The 25,549-nt window shown below is 36.0% G+C and overlaps 1 long non-coding RNA gene across 1 annotated transcript; it reads right to left on the minus strand.

The window, feature by feature from the left end:
* Positions 1–20,503: 20,503 nt before the first annotated feature.
* LOC140849581 (uncharacterized) lies at positions 20,504–24,451 on the minus strand. The gene is made up of 3 exons (XR_012131640.1): positions 24,330–24,451; positions 23,131–23,259; positions 20,504–21,253 (listed from the first exon to the last, which is right to left on the minus strand). It is a non-coding gene; the product is annotated as an uncharacterized lncRNA (long non-coding RNA).
* Between the last annotated feature and the right edge of the window lie 1,098 nt (positions 24,452–25,549).

Consider the following 25,549-nt stretch of genomic DNA (forward strand, 5'->3'; position numbering starts at 1 on the left):
AACTTTTATTTGGCCCATTTTATTGCCTACTTTGTGCTGAGGTTTAAGAGGTTTTTAAAAATATATTCTGGATACTAAAATCTCATCAGGTATATTATTTGCAAATACTTTGTACCATCTTTTAGGCTGTCTTTTCATTCTATTGATAGTGTTCTTTGATGAACAAAACTCTTGAATTTTGAAGAAGTCCTGTGTACATACTGTTTTCTTTTTGAGACTTGTGCTTTCTAAGAATCCATTGCCAAATCCAAGGTCATGAAAATGTGCTCCTATGTTTTTTTCTGAGAGTTTTATAGTTTAAGTAACATATTTATATCTTGATCATTTTTCTACATGGCATGACGTAGGAGTCCAACTTCATTCTTTTGCTGTGGCTAGCCAGCTGTCTCTGCACCATATTTTGGAGATTGTTCTTTCACGATTGAATAGCCTTGAAAATCAACTGGCCATTGATACATAGCTTTATTTTTGGACTCTAAACTTACAACCTTTATTCTGCCAGCTTTGGTTTTACCCTGATTTTCTTTCTCTAGTTCCTTATGTATAAATTTGTTTTTGATTTGAGATCTTTATTTTTTTCCTTTTAATGTTTATAGCCATAACTTTTCATTTGTGCATTGCTTCAGTTATTCCATGTTTTTTGTTTTGCTTTCATTCATCTAAAAGTATTTTCTAACTTCTCTTGTGACTTATCTCTTGACTTACTGGTTGTTTAAAAGTGTATTATTTAACTGACTCATATTTGCAAATTTTATAGTTTTCCTACTCTTATTAATTTCTAGTTCATTCCACTGTATGGTTCCAGTCTTACTCAATTTACTGACAATTGTTCATGACCTAACATGTGGTCTATCCTGGAGAATGTTCCATGTGAACTTCAGAAGAATGTACTTTCTTCTGTTGGGTAGAGTGTTCTACAGCTGTCTCCCAGGCGTAGGAGGTTTGTAGTGTTGGTCTAAATCTTCCATTTCTGTGCTGGTCTCTATTACAAACCAAATGTACCACACTGAAGGAGTTACAAATCAAAAATACAGTATTACTCCTTTTTATAGTGTGTAATTATGTATACCAGTATCGTTTATTTCTTCTTATAGCTTAGAGTTACTGTCTAATGTCCTTTATTTCAGTCTGAAGAATACCTATGGTATGGCGGGTCTACTAGCTACAACCTCCCTCTACTTTTGTTTAACTGAGAATGTTATAATTTCTCCTTCATTTTTAAAGGATAATTTTAACAGGTATATGGATGAGAGTTTTCTGATGGAAATTAACAGTTAATTTTATTGACGATTGCCTGCATATGATGATTTGGATATCTCTGGCTGCTTTTAATATTCTCTTTTACAGTGTGTCTTGGTGTGGATCCCTGAGTTTATCTCTGTAGTCCACTGACTTCTTTGTTGTGTAGAGCTTTGTGTTTTATCAAATTGGGGAAAATTTAAGCCAATATTTCTTCAAATTTATTGTTTTTCTAAAATTATCATTATGCATATTTGGTACTGAGAGTCTCTTAGGCTCTGTTCATTCCTCTTCACTCTTTTTTATTTCTGTTTTTGAGACTAGATAATGTCAATTAACCTATCCTTAATTTCACAAATTGTTTTTTCCACCTGTTAAAATCTGCTTTTGAATCCCTCTAGTGAATTTTTTATGTCAGTTATTATATTTTCAGCTCTGTAAGCTCTAAATCTTTTTTTTAAAATAATTTATCTTTATTGGTCTTCTCTATTTGTTGAGACACCGTTTTCCTCGTTTTCTTTATGTATTTGCATGATTTATTTGACCTATTTGAGCATTTTAAAGACAGTTGTTTAAAAGTCTTTGTCTTGTAATTGCAATGTCTAGGCTTCTCAGGGGCATCTTCTGTTAATTTTCTTTTTTTCTTGTGAATAAGCATACTTATGTCATTTCATGCCTTACATTTTTTGAAAGCTGGACATTTTAAATATTATATATGTATAATTCTAGAAGTCAGATCATTATTCTCCCCAGGGTTTATTGTCACTGCTCATTTCACATTGGAATTATTTATTCTTTATTTAGTGAATATTCTAAATAATTTTTGTAAGAATTATACTCATTGTTTTATGTGGTCACATATGTTTCTGTTTTGAAATTAAAGACATTTTTAAAAATATTAATAACCAGGAATTATAAGCAATTTTAAAACTCTGATATGCTGTATTTTTCTAGCTTTACTGAGATATAATTGACATATAGCATTGTGTCAGATTAAAGTGCTGATTTAATACACATACGTATTGCAAAATGATTACCACCATAGTGTTAGCTAAGACCTTCATCATGTCACATTATTACCATTTCTTTTTTTGGGGTGTGAATATTTAAGATTTGTTCCTTAGCAACTATCAAGTGTATAATACAAATTATATGACATTCATATATATAATACAGTATTTTAAACTATAATATTTTAAACTATAATTACATCCTCAGAATTTATTCATCTTCTAACTAGACATTTACACTTTTTGACCAAAATCTCACCATTTTCCCCAACACCTACCTCTTGTAACCCACTACTCTATTTTCTATTTTTATGAGTTAGGCTTTTGCAGATTCCACATATAAGTGAGATTATACAGTCTTTGTCATTCTCTGCCTGACTTATTACACACGGTGTCATGTATGTTTGTTTGTAGATGGATGCTGAATTTTTGTTGTTGAAGCGGGAGACAACATAAGGGACATCTGCTGCTGTCATAATGCTGATGTCACACCAAATGCAAAACTGGTTTTCAAACTGTGATCTAGTGGCATCAAGATTAAAAGAACTCATTTAGGGTTAGCTATAAGTATGAGAATATTAAGGGAGAAATATCTGTACCATCCCCCCTCATAGTGAAAGTACATCAGTAACACTTTTATTTGTTTACTGTACCAAACAAGGTTTAAATAAATTATATGTTATGGCATAATAATTATTCATAAATAGTGTAATTGTTATAATAATATAATATGTAATATAGTATTTATATATCATTTATATATAAACAAATTATATATATATCATTTATAAATAAATATATGTATGTACATACACATACATAGCATATATATATCATTTATATATAAATAAATTATATGTGTGTGTATATATATATATATATATGTATATATATATATACACACACACACACACACACACACACATAGCATATATTTAACATATTAGCCAGGGAAATGAAAAGGAGAAAGGGAGAAGAAAGGAACGGAGACAGGGAAGGACAGTGGGAGAATGGGAGAGATTAAAAATTCTGCACTTAACAAAGGAAGGGGGTGCCAACAAAGCCTTGTTCCACACAATTGCCATATTTCTGTATGCTTCACTGAATTTTGGTGGGACAATCTCTTTTCTTGGTTTGAGAAAGTTTGGCTTCAAATATTTTTTTCATCCAATTCCAGCAAATTGTTGGCTGCGTGATATGAGATGAGCTTCTCCAAGTGCTCTGCAGAAGTAGTCTCTCTGGGAGTTTGGAATCGAATATGTTGCAGAAAATGTATCTCCTTTTCTTACACATCCATGAGACTTGTGAAGGTATCCAGGACTCTGAGAGGTCTTTCAAGAAAAAAGTTCTAAACCTTCTTTATACTAGCAGTTCTCAAATTATTTGATCACTGATTTTTTTTTTCTTGGCATGTACCAACTCTTACCAGCATGTCATACTTTTGTAAATTCAGTATGGATGATCAATCCCTCTGAGCTGGTAGCATACAGGTAAAATAGCCATCTTCCTGTCCACATGCAGTGATAATTTAGTAATATGAGGATTCATTATAAATTATAATATTTAGAGAAATAAAATTACTGTCACTATTTGTGAATAATTATTCATAAAAAAATTATAATTTCTACTCTTTCTTTGTAGAAGAAAAATAGTGAGTGAGCAGAGGGTTCCACCTTTGCTTCAGAGGTCAGTAAACAAATAGTCTGAAAAAAATTACAGATTTATCCAAGACCTCACAGCATCAGGTAGCTGAACTGGGATGATAAACCAGATCTCCTGACCCAGAGCAGAATCCTGTTTACTTTTCTGCTCTGCCTCCATATGGTCTCCTGTCAAAACTTTCATGCACAGAGCTACCGGGGTAAGAGGTCTGGAAGTATTGTAAGACTAACTTTGTACAGTATTGAATTGGAGGAAATTAGGAAAATCATAATTTAAAATTCAATTTAAATATCCACACAAAGGATATTATAATCATAGATGAACATGATATATTTTTAAGTGCTTTTTATCCCAAGTAGTTTAAAAGTAGGTTCTTCAATTAATGAATTACAGTCTGAAAATTTGTGTAGTTTAAAACATTCAATAAAAACCTAGATTAATGAGGTTATTTTTAAAGATGCCTAGACTCCAACACTACTATTTAATTTTTGATGCTGATTTCCAGTTACTGCTGCTGATACATAATAAAAAACTGTGTCGTGCCCATCCCCTCTTCTCTTTTTTTAAATCTTCCTTCCATACATTCTCCTTCCTTTCACCTTCTCATTTTATTCCTTTGTTGTTCATGGTCATGTCTTGTTAAGCAAGTCCCAAGTGAACATCTGAGAGATTGGGTCAAATGGAAATGGCACTGGCAGGTGCTTCTGCTCTCACCCTGAATGGGTTTACAAAGTGATCATTTCAAAGGGCCATAACAGACAGTTAAGGCACAGATACAGGAAAATGAAAAAGAGATAGCATTGGGGAGGCTAACAAATGTTGGTAGTATTTTAAGTCAAACAATATTTTCATGGGTTCCAAACTTAGAAACTATTTCCGAGATGGAGAAACTAGTCAAAGAATCTTAAGGGCCCTGGGTCAGTGTTACAATCAGTAAAAAGACCAAAGGATCAAAACTTAAAATACTCTTTTCTCATGCTTCATCTGACATTTTATTTTTCAAGCTGGATAGATTTCCATATAAATGGTTTATATTCTAAAAAAAAGGTAACCACTTACAAATCAAAAGTCAAGGCTTAGAAATGAAAAATATTTTGCTTTCACTACTGTTAATGAAAACATAGTAGTATTTCTAGACATTTCAATCCTTTATGAGGAAAAGAGGAAATAATGTTTAAAATTAGGCCTGCCATAGAAAATTCAAAACATTTTCCTGATTGTGTGGACACTAATGTGGCTTCATTAGTGATTTAAGTGTATGGGTCTAAGACCTGTAAGTGAACTAAAATATGTGCTTGTACTTAATATATCAGTAATGAACTTAAAAGCAAACAAATAATTATACCATGGCTTAATCTTAAGTAGGATGTCTTTGGCAGCCACATTGAATACAAAATAGAGAAGTACTTTTTTCAGAGAATTTTTCCTAAGAGGTACTTAATTCCTATATTTATCCCTTTCTCCTTTCTCTCCACCTCCTCTGCCTTGTATGAAGAACCCCTGGGGAGCTTCCCATACAGGCTCATGTAGGTTTCCTGGTGCTTGTGAGGCCACCTGGTGTGAAACATTAGAAACCACACATAACTATTTAAATTGCTTTGCATTTCATTTCAGCTTTTAAAGAGCAAAGTTGAAGGTTAAATCAGTAACCTCTTGGCCCAGGAATCTGGGTCAGATTGAGCCAAATTCTGGGTTAATACATTTCTAGAGAATACTAATAAATATAATGATATTCAGTAATAATGTTAATAGTCATGGTAGTGACCTACATAGTGAACAATTGACAGTCTAATGAAGATTGTAAACCAGGCTATGATTTTTAAATATATGGCTGATATTTGGCTTAGGATGGGAAAAGGAGTCTGGAATATTTCTATTCAGTAAAGCCAAGTAACACTTAACAAATGTTAATCTCAGGAGGAAAGATCTGAGTAGACTGATTTATTTGTTCCCTAAAAGTCCCTGGAATATGCTGAATTCACAATTATACTAATGGACCTTGTCGGTTCATAGTCAGTTTTCCCTTTTGCTTACTGACAACTTGCTAAATTTCCTGATTTACTTCATGCCTTCTCACAAGAATCTTGGATCATCTCTTGATCATTATCTATCCCATGTCCATACTCACACTGATTCTGTCTATTTGTCTATGTAAGAAACATAGGAGTACTCTGAGCTATCACATTCTGTGTTGGATAAACACAGGCCATTAGCATCCTTCTAGAAGGATTATAAAAACTTCTCTGCTAAATATTGGTGCAAGATTGTAGTATCAGACTCCTTTCCTAAATAGTTCAGATTATAGTCCAAACTTCTCTGAGGAGAAGGTTGAAGGTAAATGTCAATTCAAGAGCTTAAAATATCTAAATATTGAGGAAAAGAGGAAAAAGATGGTGGTTTGAGAAGTGAGGCAGAAACTTCCTCTAAGAATCACATATAACATGAAAAAATCAGCAAATACAACTAATCCTGAAAGAGCAATCTGAAGACTGCAACAGACTGCCCACATCTGAGGAAAAGAGAACTCACAGAAAAGGTAAAGTAGCAAAGTTGTGATCAGGCAGGACCCAAACCCTCCCTAACCCCAGGTCACAAGCAGGAGGAAGACAAAAGGAGTGGGGAGGGAGTAGAAGCCAAGAATTGCTAAACACACATCCCTGGAGATCTGTTCTGGGAGCACAAGTCCACACTACATGGTGCTCTGGAGATTAGTAGGGTTGGAAGGCAAAGACAAGGAGAATACTTAGAGAGACTGAGATTCCAGCTGCTTGTGGAGAATAGGTACCCACAACTGGTCACTCCAGGACAAAAGAAAGGTGGGCATTTTGAAAGATTTCCCAACTGCAAGAGGGCTTCTAAAGGGGTAAGGATTACACACAGCTTGTGGCTCAGGAGAAAGGACAGGTGGACAAAATTGTCCTGGCACACTCAGCCCAGCAGGTTGGAAACTTTCAGGAGCTTCAGGCAATCCACCCTCCTGGCTGGTAGCACAGCACCAAGGCTCCCCAGTGCAGCCTGTTATTCCTTCCTCCTGGCAGGCACTGGTCCACACACCTAATGACCCTGCTATCATGTGAGGCCAGCTGGAGGGTGGCCCTGCCAATGGCAGCTACAGGGGCATAATGCAAAAGCATCACCTTGTGCATACAGTTCACTTGTCCTAGCAGTAGAGAAAGGCACTGTGGCCAGGAAGCAGGAGAGAGCTTTTCCACCCAGCAGACACTGGTTCCATGTGCCTGCAACCCTTCCATCACTACAGGAGCTGGGTGGCTTCAGAGAGTAGAGTGCCAGGGCACTAGAGGGAGCCGCATACAAAAAGTTATTATTCCATAATAATCATTAGAATTACGAAATGACAAAAGAATTTTGTACAAACCAGAAAACCTCAAACACTAGAAAGAGGGATAAGTTATAACAGAAATCATAAATCTTCTGGATAAAGATTTCAAAATAAAAATCAGAAACATGCTCACTGAGCTATAGAAAAATTTTCAAGATCTCAAGGACAACTTCAAGAAAGAGTTAGAAACATTGAAAAATAAGGTATTTGAAATGAAACATACAATGGAGAGATTTAAACACATTAGATGAGGTAGAGGAATGGTAAATGAAATGGAAATTAGAGAACAGAAATACAAAGAAGCTGAGTAAAAATGAGAAAAAAGGATCTCCAGGAATGAAAAACTAATAAGAGAACTGTGTGACCAATCCAAATCCTATATTCACATTATAGAGTTACCAGGAGAAGAAGAGAGAGAAAAAGGGACAGGAAGTCTCTTTGAGGAAATAATTGCTGAAAACTCCCCCCATCCGGGGACAGAAATACTCTCTCAGGTCATGGAGGTACACAGATCTCCCAAAACAAGGGACCCAAGGAAGACAGCATCAAGACATATAATAATTAAAATGGCAAAGATCAAAGACAGCAAGAGAGTGTTAAAAACAGCCAGGGAGAGAAAAAAAAAATTATGTACAAAGGAAAGCCTAAAAGGCTACCATCACACTACTCAGCAGAAACCTTAGGCCAGAAGAGAGTGGCATGAAATACTTAATGCAATGAAACAGAAGGGCCTCCAACCAAGAATACTCTATCCAGCAAGATTATCATTTGAATCTGAAGCAGGGATTAAACAATTTTCAGATAAGCAAAAGTTGAGGGAATTTACCAGCCACAAGACCATCTCTACAGTGAAGTTTGAGGGACTGCTATAGACAGAAGTGCTCTTAAGGCAAAATAGCTGTCACCAGAGTAAATAAAACCATGGTAAAGGAAATAGACCAATTAATTGCTAAGTAAATGCAAAATTAAATCAACTACCCACAAAGTCAGTCAAGGGATACACAAAGAGTACAGAATATGACACCTAATATACAAAGAGTGGAGGAGGAAGAAAAAGAAGGGAGAAAAAAAGAATCTTTAGAATGCATTTGAAATAGTATACTAAGTGAGTTAGGTTAGACTGTTAGATAGTAAAGAAGCTGCCCTTGAACCTTTGGTGATCACAAATCTAAAGCCTGCAATGGCAATAAGTACATAACTATCGATAATCACCCTAACTGTAAATGGACTGAAAACATCAATCTAAAGACATAGAGATACAGACTGGACAAAAAAAAAAAAAGACCCACCTATATGCTGCGTACAAGAGACTTGCTTCAAACTCAAAGACATATACACACTAAAAGTGAAGGGATGGAAAAAGATATTTCATGCAATTGATATGGAAAAAAATCAGAAGTTGTAGTATTTGTATGAGACTAACTAGATTTCAAAACAAGAAAGTAATGAGACAAAGGAAATTACATAATGATAATGGGATCAGTCTAACAAGAGAATATAACCATCATAAATATCTATGCAACTAATACAGGAGCACCTAAATATGGGAAACAAATGCTAACAGAATTAAAGGGGGAAATAGAATGAATGCATTCATTTTAGGAGACTTCAGCATACCACTCATTCCAAAGAATAGATCAACCAAACATAACAAAAGTAAGGAAAGAGAGGCACTGAATAACACATTAGAACAGATGGACCTAACAGACATCTACAGAACACTCCAACCAAAAGCAGCAGGAAATACATGTTTCTCAAGTGCACATGGAACATTTTCCAGAAAAGATCACATACTAGGCCACAAAAAGAGCCTCAGTAAATTCAGAAAGATTGAAATTACGCCAACCAGCTTCTCAGATCACAAAGGTATAAGACTAGAAATAAATTATTCAAAGAAAACAAAAAAGCCCACAAGCACATGGAGGCTTAACAACATGCTCCTAAATAATTAATGGGTCAGTGAACAAACAGAAACAGACATCAAGAAATATATGGAGACAAATGAAAACAATAACTCAACACTGCAAAAATCTGTGGGATACAGTGAAGGCCATGCTAAGAGGGCAGTATATTGCAATAGAAACTTACCTCAGGAAAGAAGAACAATCCCATATGAACAGTCTAAATTTACAATTAATGAAACTAGAAAAAGAAGAACAAATGAGGCCCAAAGTCAGTAGAAGGAGGGACATAATAAAAATCAGAGAAGAAATAAATAAAATTGAGAATAGAACAATGGAAAGAATCAATGAGAGCAGCAGCTGGTTCTTCAAGGAAATTAACAAGATAGATAACCCCTTAGCCAGACTTATCAAGAATAAAAGAGAGACTACACACATAAACAGAATCAGAAATGAGAAAGGAAAAATCACTATGGACACCAGAGAATGCAAAGAATTATTAGAGAATACTGTGAAAAGTTATATGCTACCAAACTGGATAACCTAGAAGAAATGGACAACTTTCTCAAAAAAGGTTGACCCAGGAAGAAAAAGAAAGTCTGAACAGACCAGTGAAACTGAATTGGTTATCAAAAAACTGCCTAAGAATAATACCCTGAGACAAGTTGATTTCACCACTGAATTTTACTAAACATTTAGTGAAGACCTAATACTAACCCTCCTTAAAGTTTCCCAAAGTCTGGAAGAAGAAGGAATATTTCCAAACTCATTCTATGATGCCAGCATCACAGTAACACCAAAACCAGGCAAAGACACTACAAAAAAAAAAATTACATACCAATATCCCGGAAGTACAAAGATGTAAAAATACTCAACAAAATATTAGCAAACTGAATTAAAAAATAAATCAAAAATATTATCCACCATGATCAAGTAGGATTTATTCCAGGTATGCAAGTATGGTACAACATTCGAAAATCCATCAACATCATCCACCACATCAACAAAAAGAAGGATAAAAACCACATGATCATCTCCATAGATGCTAAAAAAGCATTTGACAAAATTTAACATCCATTCATGATAAAAACTCTCAACAAAATGGGTATAGGGGGCAAGTGCCTCAATATAATAAAGGCCATCTGTGAAAGACCCATAGCCAACATCATACTTAACAGTGAGAAGCTCAAAGTTTTTCCTTTAAGATCAGGAACAAGACAAAAATGCCCACTCTCCCCACTTTTATTCAACATAGTTCTGGAGGTCCTAGCCATGGCAATCAGACAACACAAAGAAATAAAAGGCATCCAAACTGGTAAGAAAGAAGTTAATCTGTCACTGTTTGCAGATGACTTTATATTATACATAAAAAACCCTAAAGAATCCACCAAGGAACTACTAGAACTAGTAACTGAATTTAAAAAAGTTTCAGGATAAAAAATTAATACACTGAAATCTGGGGCATTCCTATATACTAATGATGAACCAGCAGAAAGAGAAATCAGGAAAACAATTCCATTTATAATTATATCAGAAAGAATAAAATACCTAGGAATAAACCTAACCAAGGAGGTGAAAGACCTATACCCTGAAAACTACAAGACAGTTATGAGAGAAATTAAAGAAGATATCAATAAATGGAAACACATCCTGTGCTCATGGATTAGAAGAACTAATATTGTCAAAATGTGCATCCTGACTAAAGAAATCTACAGATTCAATGCAATCCATATCAAAATACCAAAGCATTCTTCAACGAACCAGAACAAATAGTTCTAAAATTCATATGGAACCACAAAAGACTGTGAATAGCTGAAGCAATCCTGAGAAGGAAGAACAAAGTTAGGGGGATTATGCTCCCTAACTTCAAGCTCTACTACAAACTCACAGTAATCAAAACAATTTGGTACTGGCACAAGAACAGACCCATAGATCAGTGGAACTGAATAGAGAGCCCAGATATAAACCTACACATATATGGCCAATTAATAAAGGATAAAGGAGCCATGGATATTCAATGGGGAAATGACAGACTCTTCAACAACTGGTGTTGGCAAAACTTGTCAGCTACATGCAAGAGAATGAAACTGGATTATTGTCTAACCCTATACACAAAAGTTAACATGAAATGGATCAAAGACCTGAATGTAAGTCATGAAACCATAAAACTCTTAGAAGAAAACATAGGCAAAAATCTCTTTAATATAAACACAAGTAATTTTTTCCTGGACGCATCTCCTCAGGCAAGGGAAACAAAATAAAAAATGAACAAGGGGGACTAGATCAAACTAAAAAGCTTCTGTACAACAAAGGACGCCATCAGTAGAAGAAAAAGGCATCCTACAGTATGGGAGAATATATTTGTAAATGACATTCAATAAAGGGTTAACATTCAAAATATATGAAGAACTTACACACCTCAACACCCAAAAAGTAAATAACCCAATTAAAAAATGGGTGGAGGATCTGAACAGACACTTCTCCAATGAAGAAATTCAGATGGCCAACAGGCATATGAAAAAATACTCCACATCACTAATTATCAGAGAAATGAAAATTAAAACCACAGTGAGATATAACCCCACACCAATTAGGATTGTCAACATCCAAAAGACAAGGAACAAGAAATGCTGTTCAGGATGCAAAGAAAGGGGACCCCTCCTACACTGTTGGTGGGAATATAAATTAATTCAACCATTGTGGAAAGCAGTATGGAGGTTCCTCAAAAAACTAAAAGTAGAAATACCATTTGACCCAGGAATTGCACTCCTAGGAATTGACCAGAAGAAAACAAGATTACAGATTGAAGAAGACATATGCACCCATTTGTTTATCGCAGTATTATTTGCAGTAGCCAAGATATGGAAGTAACCAACGTGTCCATCAGTAGATGAATGGATAAAGAAAAGGTGGTACATATGCACAATGGAATATTATTCAGCTATATGAAGAAAACAAATACTACGATTTGCAACAACATGGATGGAGGTAGAGGATATTATGCTCAGTGCAATAAGCCAGGCTGAAAAAGACAAATACAAATGATTTCACTCATTTGTGGAGTATAAACAATGAAACAAAACTGATGGAACAAAACAGCAGCAGACTAACAGCCTCCAAGAAGGGACTAGCAGTTACCAAAGGGAAGGGGGTGGGGAGGATGGGTTGGGAGGTAGGGAGACAGCATTAAGGGGCAATATTATTAGCACACATAATGTAGGGGGGTCTTGGGGAAGGGAGTATAGTACAGAGAAGACAAGTAATGACTCTATAGCATCTTACTATGCTAATGGACAGTGACTGCAGTGGGGTGTGAGGGGACTTGATAATATGGGTGAATGTATTAACCTCAATGTTGCTCATGTGAAACTTTCATAAGATTGTATATCAATGTTACCTTAATAAAAAAATAATTTAAATATTACTTGGTATTTTGAAGATCTTTCAAGAAAGCCATTTCAATAGGAAAGTTCTGAAAGTTCTTCATAGATCAGAATATTTTTAAGATAAAGGAATAAAAATAATTCTATATTCCATGTCTAAAGTATTTCAAAGTTGCCTAAAATACTCATTCATTTATCAAGACTTTTTGTTAGTTGTGTCCATGGTTAGAAGAAAAGCTGATAACTGATTTACATTAAAAGGGCAAGTACATCTATTACAGGGTTTCTCAGAACAAAACCCATGTTCTGCATAATTCCAGGTTCTACTACAGGCCTCCTGGATCTTCATATCAAGGAGTAATGGGTGAGAAACCACATTTTGAACAAACTCTCCAGGATATTTCAGTGCAGTATGAAGTTCTGGACTACTGGTAAATGCATGGTCTTGAAAACAAAACGCATTCTTGATTTCATTTCAATCAATTATACACATTGATTAATTCAAACAGCAGTTTTAACATTTGTTTCGTATGTTAAACAGAATGAATAGTGATCTACTTCAAATTATTGTCACTCTAATATAAAATAAGCTTGGTGACATGGGTATAAACAAGAAGTGGTTTCATTTCTTCCTCTCTGCTTTGGGCTTCAGTTCATTGGGCATCTCTGACAAATAGAAAGCAGAAAAATTGCCCCTCTTTTGAACAATGTCTGCTTTCCTGAGATAGTTAATGTCCTGTGCTCTGATCAGCACCCCCTCCACTCTTGGTACCTCTTTTCCTGTATCCATATAGTTCCTCTAAAACAATCACTGGAGAATTTAGAGGAGATGAGTGAATCGGCAATGGCAGGGTTAGGCTACCACAGAGAGTGACCATGCAGAACTCATAACCCATTGAGATCTAGGAGCAGCAGTACCTGTGGAGCATAACATTCAATCATACTTGATTCCAATAGTAGAGCTTTGCATGTGGAGCATTCAGTTAGGAACCGTGCACATCAATCCACTTCTGCAATAAAATAAGCTTTTTAAAAATAATATTCAGTGCTAACACTATACAGTGAAAGAGCCCTTCCAGCTCATTTGTTTATGCAATTATAAAATGGTACAAGTCCAATCACTCTTATCTTAAAAGAGTGGGGACAAATGTTTATTGGAATTCAACTTTTTTCCAGGTGTTAGACAGTCAAGACAATTTTCAGCAATTATAAACATTTTACTGTTTCTTCAGCAAAATCTATGTTCATTTCATGAACTAGAACAAATGAAGTGTATCATTAGCCTCTGAGAAAGTGAAACAAAGGAAGCCTCACACATCCAGGAGCTGTCCTGGCACTCACAACTAGGCCATGTTCTATGATCCTACATAAGCAGTCTCACAGAATACCAACCATAGACAAGGTTACTCTGATTCTATGATAAAGTGAGACAAAACACGGCCACTTCACAGTTTGTCTAAGCACAAATAACAACAGTGCCAAACATTCATTCTCTGGGCTAAAATCAGTGACTGCTATGTCTTTGCCAGTTGGTATTGGTAAAGGTTCATTCTCACCGTAGCCTGCCCTTCCTGTAGATAAGATTCACTGAGAATCCCTCTTGCCTTCCGACAGCTTCCCTTCTAGACCTAACCCTACATCTTTAGACCCTCACCAACGTCACCCAAGCAAAGCCCAAGACCTATAATTGATTCTTTCTAAAACTCCCTGAGCTTCTCTTGGGTTCCTTCCTCATGGTGTGTGTTCTACACTGAGTAATAAACCCAACTTGTCCAACTTCAGGTGTGTCTCCTAATAGTTTTGGATGAAAGGCTTTGGCACCTTACATTGTTATCAGTTCAGGTCAGCTCTGAATGCTAAATCAGTCAAGTCAGTCAAGTTTCATCACTAATGAGTTATGAAAAGACTTAAGTTTCAAGGTAATCTGAATTTTAGAATTCCAGATAATGTCTTATACTTATTTTGGAAACCATGTGGCAATGTGTATTTGAGCTTAAAAAATGTATACATGCTGATCCAGTAATATCTTAAGAGAATATCAAGTTTAGATGATCTCTTGTGGCAATATTTAGGAGAGCATAAGATCAGAAATAAAAGTAGATGTCCATGACACGGGTCTTGGAAATGGTTTTTTGGATATGACACCTAAAGTACAAGCAACAAAAGCAACAAAATAAAAAATAAACAAATGGGACTACATCAACCTGAAAACTTCTGCACAGCAAAGGAAACCATCAACAAAATGAAAAAGCAACCTACTGAATGGGAGAAGATATTTATAAATCATATATTTATGTAATAAGAAGCTAATATCTCAAATACATAAAGAATTCATACAATTTAACAGCAAAAAGCCAAATAATCCCATTAAGAAATGGGCAAAGAACCTGAATAGACATTTTTCCAAGGGAGATACTCAGATGTCCAAAAGGTACATGAAAAGGTGTTCAACATCCTAATTATTAGAGAAATACAAATCAAAACCACAGTGAGATTTCACGCCATGCCTGATAGAATGGCTCCTACCAAGAAACGACAAGTGTTGGTGAGGATGTGGAAAAAAAGGAAACTTTGTGCACTATTGGTGGGAATGCTAAATGATACAGCTACTATGGAAGACAGCATAGAGATTCTTCAAAAAATTAAAAACAGAACTACCATATGATCCAGCAATTCCACTTCTGGGTATTTATTTGAAGGAAAAGGAAATATTAACTGGAAAAGATATCTACAGCTCATGTTCATTTCAGCATTATATATAATAGCCAAGACATGAAAACAACCTAAATGTCTACTGACAGATGAATGGATAAAGAAAATAGTACATGTGCATGTGTATGTGTATATATATATGTGTGTGTGTGTGTGTGTGTGTGTGTGTGTAGTAATGTATATATCTGTGTGTGTGTACATATATGTGGGAATAATATATATGCTATATATACAATGGAATACTACATATATGTGTCATATACAAAGAGTAAGTATATATAAAATAGTGTGTATATTTAGAACATTTGCATATATTTTATATACATACACATACACAATCACAATCCTACTTAGGCATAAAAAAGAAGGAAATCTTGCAATTTGCAACAACATGGATGGACCCAGAGGGCATTAGGCTAACTGAAATACAAGTCAGATAAAGACAAATACTACATGATCTACATATATGTGGAATTTAAAAACAAACCAGAACAAATAGTAAAAGAGAGAAGATTTGTGGTTGTTAGAGGCAGAGGGTGGGTGACTGGGGAGTGGGCAAGTTGGATGAAGTTGACAAGAATGTACAAACTCCCAGTTATGATAACATATGTTGGGAATGTAATCTGGAACACGACTATAGTTACCAATGCCATATGCTATATTTGAAAGCTTCTAAGAAAGTAGATCCTACAAGTTCTCATTATAAGGAAGGAAACCTTTGTGTGTGTGTAGCTATGTGAGGTGATGGATGTTAATTTTTGTGGTAGTCATTTTGGAATATATACATCTGCCAAGTCACTATGCTATACACCTTAAACTTATGCAGTATTGTATGTCAATTGTATCTTGATAAACTGGAAGAAAATATTCTTCTCGGTAGAGATCTACACTATTACGATGCATCCCTTAAACAGACTATTACATAGCTGTGAAAAATGTTTAAAAGTGTATGGATGAAATGTTTATGACTTAACACTGAGTGAAAGAAAAAGATAAAATTACATTCACAGCACAATCTCATGGAAATTTACCATGTAAAGATAATGGCCAAATTTGACTGATTTATATATTTTCTTTACTCCTTCTATGCTCTCTTCTAGACTTGTGTTTTTTTTTTTAACTCACTATAAGCATGGATTGGTCTTTCGGAGATATGTAGTTTATGTATATTCAGTAACCATTATTTTGGATGCAATCTTTGTGGAGGCCAAATAAAGAGAGCAGAATTTAATCATTCATAAGAGGCTTGCAGAATAAGAAATATGGTGAGGAATATACAAATGAAACAATTAGATATGAAACAGCCATTTAGCATTGGAGCAATATGACCAGTAAACTGGTAATCATCAAATGTGAAGCAAGCAGAAAAGGGCAGTTTGAGGCAAATGCATAAATATATGTATATATTTAACTTAAGGTGCAGAGCTTGCTTATCATGGAGAGAGGTGATGTGGGTCATAAATATAAAATTAAATTTGACCTTGCTTGCCTTATTCCAATTTTATGAGTATATCAGTCTAATGGGCGGTATGATTTTTCCATTCTTTCTCTCTTCTTTACTCCCAAGCAAGTAATTTGACATTAGGAAAATATACTTTTTAAAGAGAAGCTGTATTTATAAGGGTTAAATAATTGAACTTGTCAATAGTACTTCTTCCAAAATGTATCTGAAGTAGAGAAATCCTTAGGCAATTTACACTTTGGGGTGAGCATCTTTCTTTGGCATTTTATTCTCTGTAGTAATTCCATTAAAGGAACACAATTTATCGCACATCTGTCTTTGCAGATTTTATCAATGCTGAAACCTTTTAAACTGAGAGTGGGATTAAATAAACCCCATTTACCAATGTGGTAAAATAAAATAGACATCCAGCCCATTAAACAGCCAGCTAAATCAATATATCCACTTGGCAGCAATTTCCAGAAGATAAGGTGAAAACCTCCTGTTCTGTTTGATAGATGAGTGAACTTAAAGGGAAGAATTTACAGTAGATTCAGCGTGTCACTTTAAGGGATGTTCATTATTCTCAAATTACCTTGTCACGTCAGCAGATTTGTGGACAGTAAACAGAGAGGCGACTCCTCCTCCTCCTCCTGTGTCACTGGAGAAGTTGCATTGCATTGAGGCGAGGAACTGATGTGGAGGGCAGTGTGTGTTTGAAACTATTTAACAATGATGAGATTTCAGGTGTGATTTAAAATATTTATACATTTTAATTGTGTAATACATACTGTTCAAAATCACCCCCAAATAATATGGCTTTCTATGTGAGTATGAAGAGGGGATTGAGAAGGGCGCAGGGAGCTAAAGGATGCAATAACAACACTAACTTATAATGCGTTATAATGTGTCAGGCACTGTGTGTTTTATATATTAATTTAACAGGAATCAATCAATGGAGGGAAACTAATGTAATTTGTGTTTACAATGTGCCAGAAAGTATTCTTGTCATGTCTGCATAGATTGTTATTTGTTTAATCTTCATTAGACATCTTTGAGGTAGATATTTTTATGGATATGGAAACAGGGGATCAAAATGAACTGCCCCAAAATCACAAAAAAAAATATTGAGGCTAATATTTTAATTTAGACTTTTTGCTTCCTAGAACCCCTGTTCTGTACAACAAAATACCAGAAAAGGGGGATGTATAAACTGTATATAAAGTACATACATATATTTACACACACATATATGCAATATATTTCATATATGTATATACACTCACATATAAATAGATGAATACATATTGTCCTAGGCTGAAGCTGAGTAATATAAATAGGAATTCACTCTGATGACAGTTCAGGAGACAGAAATTAGTGACTGAAGTTAGGGTTAAACATTGGAATCAGGCAAAGAAGTATCAGGTGATGCATGCTCAGTATCTCAGAAAAAGTTCAGGGTGTGAAACAGTTGAAATTTTATCACAGAAGACAAATTCTGTGAATTCCTAGAATTACTTTTTCTATGGCTCCAGGATAAGAACAAGATTTCAAATCAGAAAGAATTCCAAGGGTCCCATTCAAAGTCGTCTGTTAATATTTTGTAGATTTAGAGAATGCACTGGAATTAGAGGGGACACGAGGTGGACTTGGGGGAGGGAGTGTTTTTGAGAAGAATCAGTGTTAGAACAAAATTTTTAGCATGATAGGCTCTCTGCAAATATTCCTCTTGGTGGTTCATTCTATACACATAAACTTTTCACTGCTGAGATGGACACTGTCAGGATTGGCAATAAGCCTCCGTTTCAGTGACTCATCTGAAGATGAAAGAGTCTCTCTTCTTTGGTGCTATTGGGTGTGCAATGATGTGACCCTCCACGTTCTCTGCATGCACCAGTTAGGACAAAAGGAAGAACTGATTTTCAGGTTAGAGGCTTCTGAATTAATCTCCCTGTAAACAAATGTCTGAAGCATGGTCTGTTTGGAGTTAGTAATTCACTCCAGGGTCCCTGAAGTAATGGATTTAGCCCTGATCTAGGCGGTTATTTCAGGCCTTTTGTGAGCTGCTCCAACCAACTGCAATTACACAGGTCTAAATATGACTTCAAGCCAAGCTGGGAATAGCTTTGGTAGCTGTTGCTGACTGCATGTTCCCATGCCTGGCACAGGGCCTCCGTAAGGGAAGCAAGCCTGGTGAATTACGATTTCACGTTTCCAAGGCAGCACAGAAGGATGCTCTTACTCTCTGGTTCCTAATCAGTGCATCATGAATGCTTAGCATTCACTAAAACAGCTTTTGCCCCTCAGGACATGTGGGACAAAGTGTCCTTTGGAGCAGTGTCAGTTTTCAGAGTTTACCTTGTAGTGTATATGGAGAAAAGAGGAATTTTGTCTGCTGACTTACAATCTTAAGTTGAACACTCGGTGCTGGACCCTCCTTGCTCTACTGCTCCAGCTTGTTTACAGTCCTCCTCCGAAAGCTTCTAGACGCTTCCCCTCAAATGAGGATTGCTCTCTTTGCATAGGCAGCAGGGAGAGGCACATGTGAGCTTAACTGTTGTCTCTACTAGCCTTTGCTGGTTATGTGTCTAGGGCTTACATAACACATGTTCAATTAGCTCTAGTTCACCGTGAAATAATACACAACTTCCAGTGGAATGGGAGGATCTCACAGGAGTATACCTCCAATACCTCCTTCCCTTTTTCGGGGTCATACTTTTGCATATGCCATAAATATACATTATACTGCAGTAATTTTGGATTGGATTATATTTTCTCAGTCATTGAAAATAAAAAAGAATTGAATTTCACATTTACATTTATTTATGTAATTTTGTGGGAGGGAGTCACTGAAAGGATGAGACTGCTCTTTGACACTGAAGCTGGACCCTCGCAATGGGAAGTTCCTCACCCCCTCCTCCACCATTGATATGTACATTATGCCCACTGTTGCCATAGCTGGAGCCATTTTCAAGGATGCAGCCTTGAGATAGTGATGTGGTGGTGAGAACATCTGGATGGTGTATATGAGTGAACTCAGCTAAGGCCGCTCTGCAAACTTTAAATATTCTGGTGGGCTGATTCAGGGATCTAATCCCCTTGCAACTGCCCAAGACAAGCTTAATATTTTTTTTCCTGCTCATTACCTATTTAATACTTACGTACTAATTTATTTGATACTCTTGACTGAGAAAAGAGGCAGAACTGAAATAAAACAAGACCTTTTATTTGGGGTCTCAGAATTGCAATGCAGGGAGCACAAAGCCATGAGGCAACCCACACTGTATTCCACTAGGGGACAGAAGTTAGGGATATTTAAAGATAACTGGGATTGCTTGTCTACATTGTTTACACAGAATTTTAATTGGTACTGGAGACTAGAAAATAATCCTGAGTCCATATACTTAGTTGCTAAGGCTATCTCTAAGCAAAGTCTGTTACTGTAGCAAGTTGAAAGTGCTCGGCTGAGTACTTGGAATATTGGAGGTTTGGCCCAGTTCAAAAGTTTTTGGTTCCACCAGTGAGAACATGCATAAGGCTCATTTCCTTAATGGCCTTCTGGCTCCATTTTAAAACCCCTTGATATAAGTGACTCCATTTTTATTTCACCCTTCACAGTACTAATCCTGTTTGGTTTTCCATCAGCCTCTTGGATCTTTGATTTGTTTTCTTTCATTTAATTTGGAAAGTTTCAGCCATCATTTCTTGAAATACTGATTTTGACATGTTCTCACTCAACCTCCTTAAAACATCTCTGCTGGAATTCTCTGTTTGTTCATGCATGATGCCTACCTCTTCAAATAGAAGTTTTAACACATTAACCATAATTATCTTAAGTTCCCTGTCCAGATGTTGCAGTATCTGGAACATACCAGTCTGGTTTGGGGGTTTGATGATTCTTTTGCAATATACTATTCTACTTGTTATTTTTGTGCTTCATGTAAGTTTCAGTTGAAAGTCAGACAACTTGTGTGGAGCAAATAGAGACTAAAGTAAATAATATTCATGCCAGAAAATGGGCACCTTTCTTTTTTACTAGGCTTTTATTGTGGGGTAAGTTTAAGTCAATCAACTCAGATGGTGTTCTGGGTTTGGGGTGTCACTCTTGTTACCCTCAGCACATAATAGGCTTCAAAGTCCTCTGCTATTACATTCTGTTTAGCCAGACTAACCAGTTGGTCAGAGAGTTTTCTTCAATGTGTGCTCCACTCTCAATTTTATGATTTCTTTTTTGCACCTTGAGCACACAGATGCTCTCTTTCCGTGCTCCAGATCCACCTCCAGCAGCGGACTACTGTTAAATGTCACTCAACACCTGTTGGTGAGGTGTAGAGAAGGGCAACATTCTCTTTTGTTCTGGTTCAGTCTCAGTCTTAATCAGATGTTATGTTCTTGAATCTTTGGAGTGATCTTATCCCTCAGAGATCCTCCCATTCCAACCAGTAGGGCATCTCGAATGGCTTGGACCCAGGAGTTTCCTGCCCCTTGCCAGGATCGGGTCTTTACAAATGCTGTTAGGATGACTGGTTCTGCTGCCTCTCCTTCAGCATCTTGAGACTTTTGTTCTACAGGGAAAGCAGAGTCCAGACAGGGCTTATATAATTTCCCATAGTGTTTTGAACCCCAGTTCTAGAGGACTCAGAGATACTGTGCAAAGTACCAAGACAGGAACACAGGCAAAGAAAACAAAGAAACTCATCTGGTTGGTGAATCATCGAACTGCAAACAAGACTTTTAATAACAAGGCAGAAGTCAAATATTATAGTTGAGGCAAATACAGTAAAAATTATAATATCAGAAGAATGAATTGATTGTAAATGCCAGGATGATTTTAGTTGCAGTAATGGAGAAATGCATGGAAAACTAATTTACGTGGCCATAGAGGAGGTATGACCCTGCCAGATGTTTTTGAGTACATTTAAATGGACATTTAAATGCAAGGTCATCAAAGCATACTGTCTTGGTCGTCAAAGTTTGATGAATTAGTAAGTATAGCCAGCTTCACACTGCTGAAAAAATATACTTTTAATCTATTCTGTATATAGCAGTGACTCCAATTAAGCTTATTCACTCCTTATCTTATTTTTTAAATGTACATCCAGCTTGAGTGACCCACCCTGACTACTAATTTTCATGAAATTTTCAAAGGCACAAAAAAAGAAAACAGAAGATGGAAAAAATGAACAGCATATTTAGAACATAAAGTTATCCTGGGGACAGAAAAGAAAAATCCATGAAATAAGAAAAGTCAGGAAAGACAGAGACAATGAAGCCATGTGACTAATGGTAGAGATTAAGTTAGCATGTTTTCAAGCACATCCTACTTTTCAACATCTATGGATCAGAGCTTATAAAGGATTTGAGTAAAATTAAAATGATGTCTCTGCCCTTACAGTACTTACAAACTGTTGGGAAGACAAATCTTACACAAGTGAAGCTATAAAAAAAAATGGGCTCTCAGAGTGAAGTGACGTCAGGTGAGATCTGAAGACATCTTCTCTGGCTTCCTGCCCCTGGCCCTGCTTTCTCCACCTGCCTCTGTAGACAAAGGTTCAGTGCCTGAAATGTACTAACCATTTAACTTCAAAGATGCCACATTATTTTGTCTCTCTACCCTTCTGAAAAATTTTCTGCTTTCAGGGCCAATTCTCACTTTCTTTAGCTCCTCTCTCTTTACCTCTGCTTCTCCACTCGCCTCCGCCATACGCCCATCCACAGGCTGAGTCTTGCAATCTTTTCCCCTCTTTCACTCTCCTCTATACAACTCTGGCTATCTTCTTTTTCCATGCAATTTGCAGAATGAAACTGGTTTAAATCTATATACTGGTTCTGCCTCCTAAATATTTCTGTTTGGGCACTTTCCTATCATCATCATCAGACAAATTTGTGCTTATTTAACACCAGAGACGATCTTAGGAAGAGGGTGCAAATATGAAAAAAGAGTGATATCTGACTTCAACAGAACAGCAATGATGACAATCGTTTATTCACTCTTTCACTTTGAAAATATTTATTGTGAGAGTACGGACCTTGTCTTTTTTAGTTACCACTATATTTCCAAAGTTAAACAGTTCCTGGTACAAATAGGCATTCACTGAACATTACTTAACACAAATTACTTAATGCAAATAAGTGAGGGCAGACTACATGAGACAGACAGTGTTGAGTTTAGCACAAGGGAAAAGGAGACAATGGCCATCACTAAATAAACAAAGTAATATGGGGTTATTGTAGATAGTTGGTATTTACTGATGGTTATTTAGGTGAATAAATTTGTTCTGCAATGAAAAAGGATACATCTTGCATTTTTTTTAATGGCTGAAAGCAAAGACTGTGAATAATTAGTACTCACTCCTAAAGGGACTAGGAAACCTTGATTCCATAAACATTTTAAGAAAAAAATGTAGAAATTATTGACCATATATGATTTTAATAGTCTTACCTGAAGGCAGATTGTGTGAAATCCTCATGGTACCTCACAGCGGGACTAATGTCCTCATTAAACATATGTAGCTATTTGCATCTAAAGCTTTCCTTCATCTTCTTTGTCATCTCTATAAATTGCTGAAATCTGGAGTTAAAAATAGATGATTCCCTAAAGTAACACCAGTATATTCTATGTGGAATTTCATAAATAATCATTTTTGTTTTACTTTTTTTCCCTGCAGCATGGCACAGAAAACTTCTTGAAATATAAAAACACTATTCTCACATTTGCTGTAAATAGAATGCTTACGAATTTTAAATATTTTCAATATGTCATTCATTCAATACTCTTAACAAATGCAGTGCTTCTCAAACATATTAAGTGTAAGGAAAAGAGGAAAGGAGAAATTGATTTCTTCAGTTATGATAGCATTAAAATATCACATAGTACTCTTTAAGAGTCACCAGTTGAAGGTAGAATTTAATACCTCTCTTTAAGAGCACCTTGGGAGTGTATACCCTTAACAGGGACAAAGACTTCTTTTCTACATGTAGTAATATTTGAATAGGAAATAGTCTGCAATTTTAAAAAATGCACAAATATTCCAGTATCCTATAGCACTGAGTAGAGCCAACATCTATGAATCACAATTAGGAAAATCTGAATATGGGTCCTGCCACTGGATTTGGTCAGCAGAGTATATATCCTAGGCATTCAAAGTGAAAAGTACCAGAAGTTCAGTGATAGTCCTAGTTTTAGAATGGGACATTCATTTGAAAACTAGGTACATACAGTCACTTCAGTAACATTCAAACTATTTCTTTTGCTCCAAAGACATCATTTCGCTTAATAGGGAAACCCTGAAAGCATGTCATCTGGAGGCAGGAACAAAAGAAAGATGCCTTGTGTTACCATTACTATTTGCTCTTGGTTATTATACAGTACAATTAGGTACACAGAAGTTTTAAATTTGGAATATTTCTGGTGACAGCACTAGAAGAGTTAATTTCTTAAAAAACATGTAAACCACAAGAAAAAGCTGGTTCCTATTGCTGTGTGGCAAATCACCCCAGAATACAGTAGCTTAAAACAATCATTCATAATCACTCATGATTTCTATGGGTTAGGAATTTGTGAGCATCTTAGCTGTGGAATTTTGACCCTGGTTCGCCCTGGGGTCATCTCAAAAGCTTCTTCCCTCATATGTCTGGTACCTGGACTGAGAACTTGATGATGAAAGAGCTGGAGCTCCATAGGCATCTCTCTCTATCTTTTTATGTGATGTCTCCACATGGTTTGTCCCAAGGTGATGACAGAGCGGCTGGACTGGCTGCATTGTGACTCAAGGTTCCAAAGGCACATTTCCTGAGCTAGAAAGCCAAGAGGAAGCCATATTGCAGGTCTCATCTTCAGAAAATCAGGCAACTATTTTTGAAAAATATAGTCATCTACAAAAAAGTTCATTCAAATGGAAAAAGACCAATTATACAATAGGTGGTATATATACCTTATTGAAAAACATAGATCCATGTTTAACCATAATATACCAGGAAATTCCTAACATATGAAATATGAAAATCTAAGTCACACAACCGTAAATTACTAAAGAAACTACTGGCAATTCTTTTTTCAACATTGACTGCTACTCAAACTCAAAATAAAAACATAAAAAAAGTGAACCTGATAATATAAAAATAAAAATTTTTGTGTCGTTTCAAAATAAAAATAAAAAAGATAAACACCAGTTAAAAAAATGGCAAAATTGGAAATTTAAAAGAAATTTACAACTCATCACAAATAAACATATAATCTGTTACCAGTTGAACGTACTGTGTTTCCCCAATTCTTGTTTCTTGTGTTTCTGAAAGGAAGAATTCAGTCAAGAGACCAAATAGCAAGAAAAAGCAGCAAAGAATTTATGGGTTAAAGCAAAAAGTACAGGAGAGCGGCAGTCTGGAAACAAGTAGCAACTATGCTATTAGGGTTAGGTTGGCATTTATTTTTTCTTAAGATGGTAGGAAGTCCTACCCTGTCATCATTTGACTGCCATGTTGATTGACAGCTCTAGGTTATATAACCTTTTTCTAGGAACCTTACCCTTAAGTACCTAAACAAAACCCACAAAGAGGCCAAAATTTCAAGACTAATTAGATTTAGATGTTATTTTAATGAGGTGGGGTTACTTTTAGACAAGGTATTCTTGCTCATACCCTGCAATCAGGGAAGCCCCTGTGGCCCAAGGCCTTTTGACAATCTAGGTGTCCTTGACTGACAGGGCCTCCTGATAGTCTAGGTGCCCCTGACTGTGGAACTGGGAACTAAGGAGGGCTTAGGGGTTGGTCAGGGCAGAGTCTTCCTTGGTGATGGGCTGGCCCCTTTCTTCTGCTTATGTCTAACTAACTTCCTACTCTAACATTTCTAATTTTTAAAAATA

The sequence above is a fragment of the Manis javanica genome, chromosome 1, assembly GCF_040802235.1.
Source record: "Manis javanica isolate MJ-LG chromosome 1, MJ_LKY, whole genome shotgun sequence".
NCBI classification, from domain to species: Eukaryota; Metazoa; Chordata; class Mammalia; order Pholidota; family Manidae; genus Manis; species Manis javanica.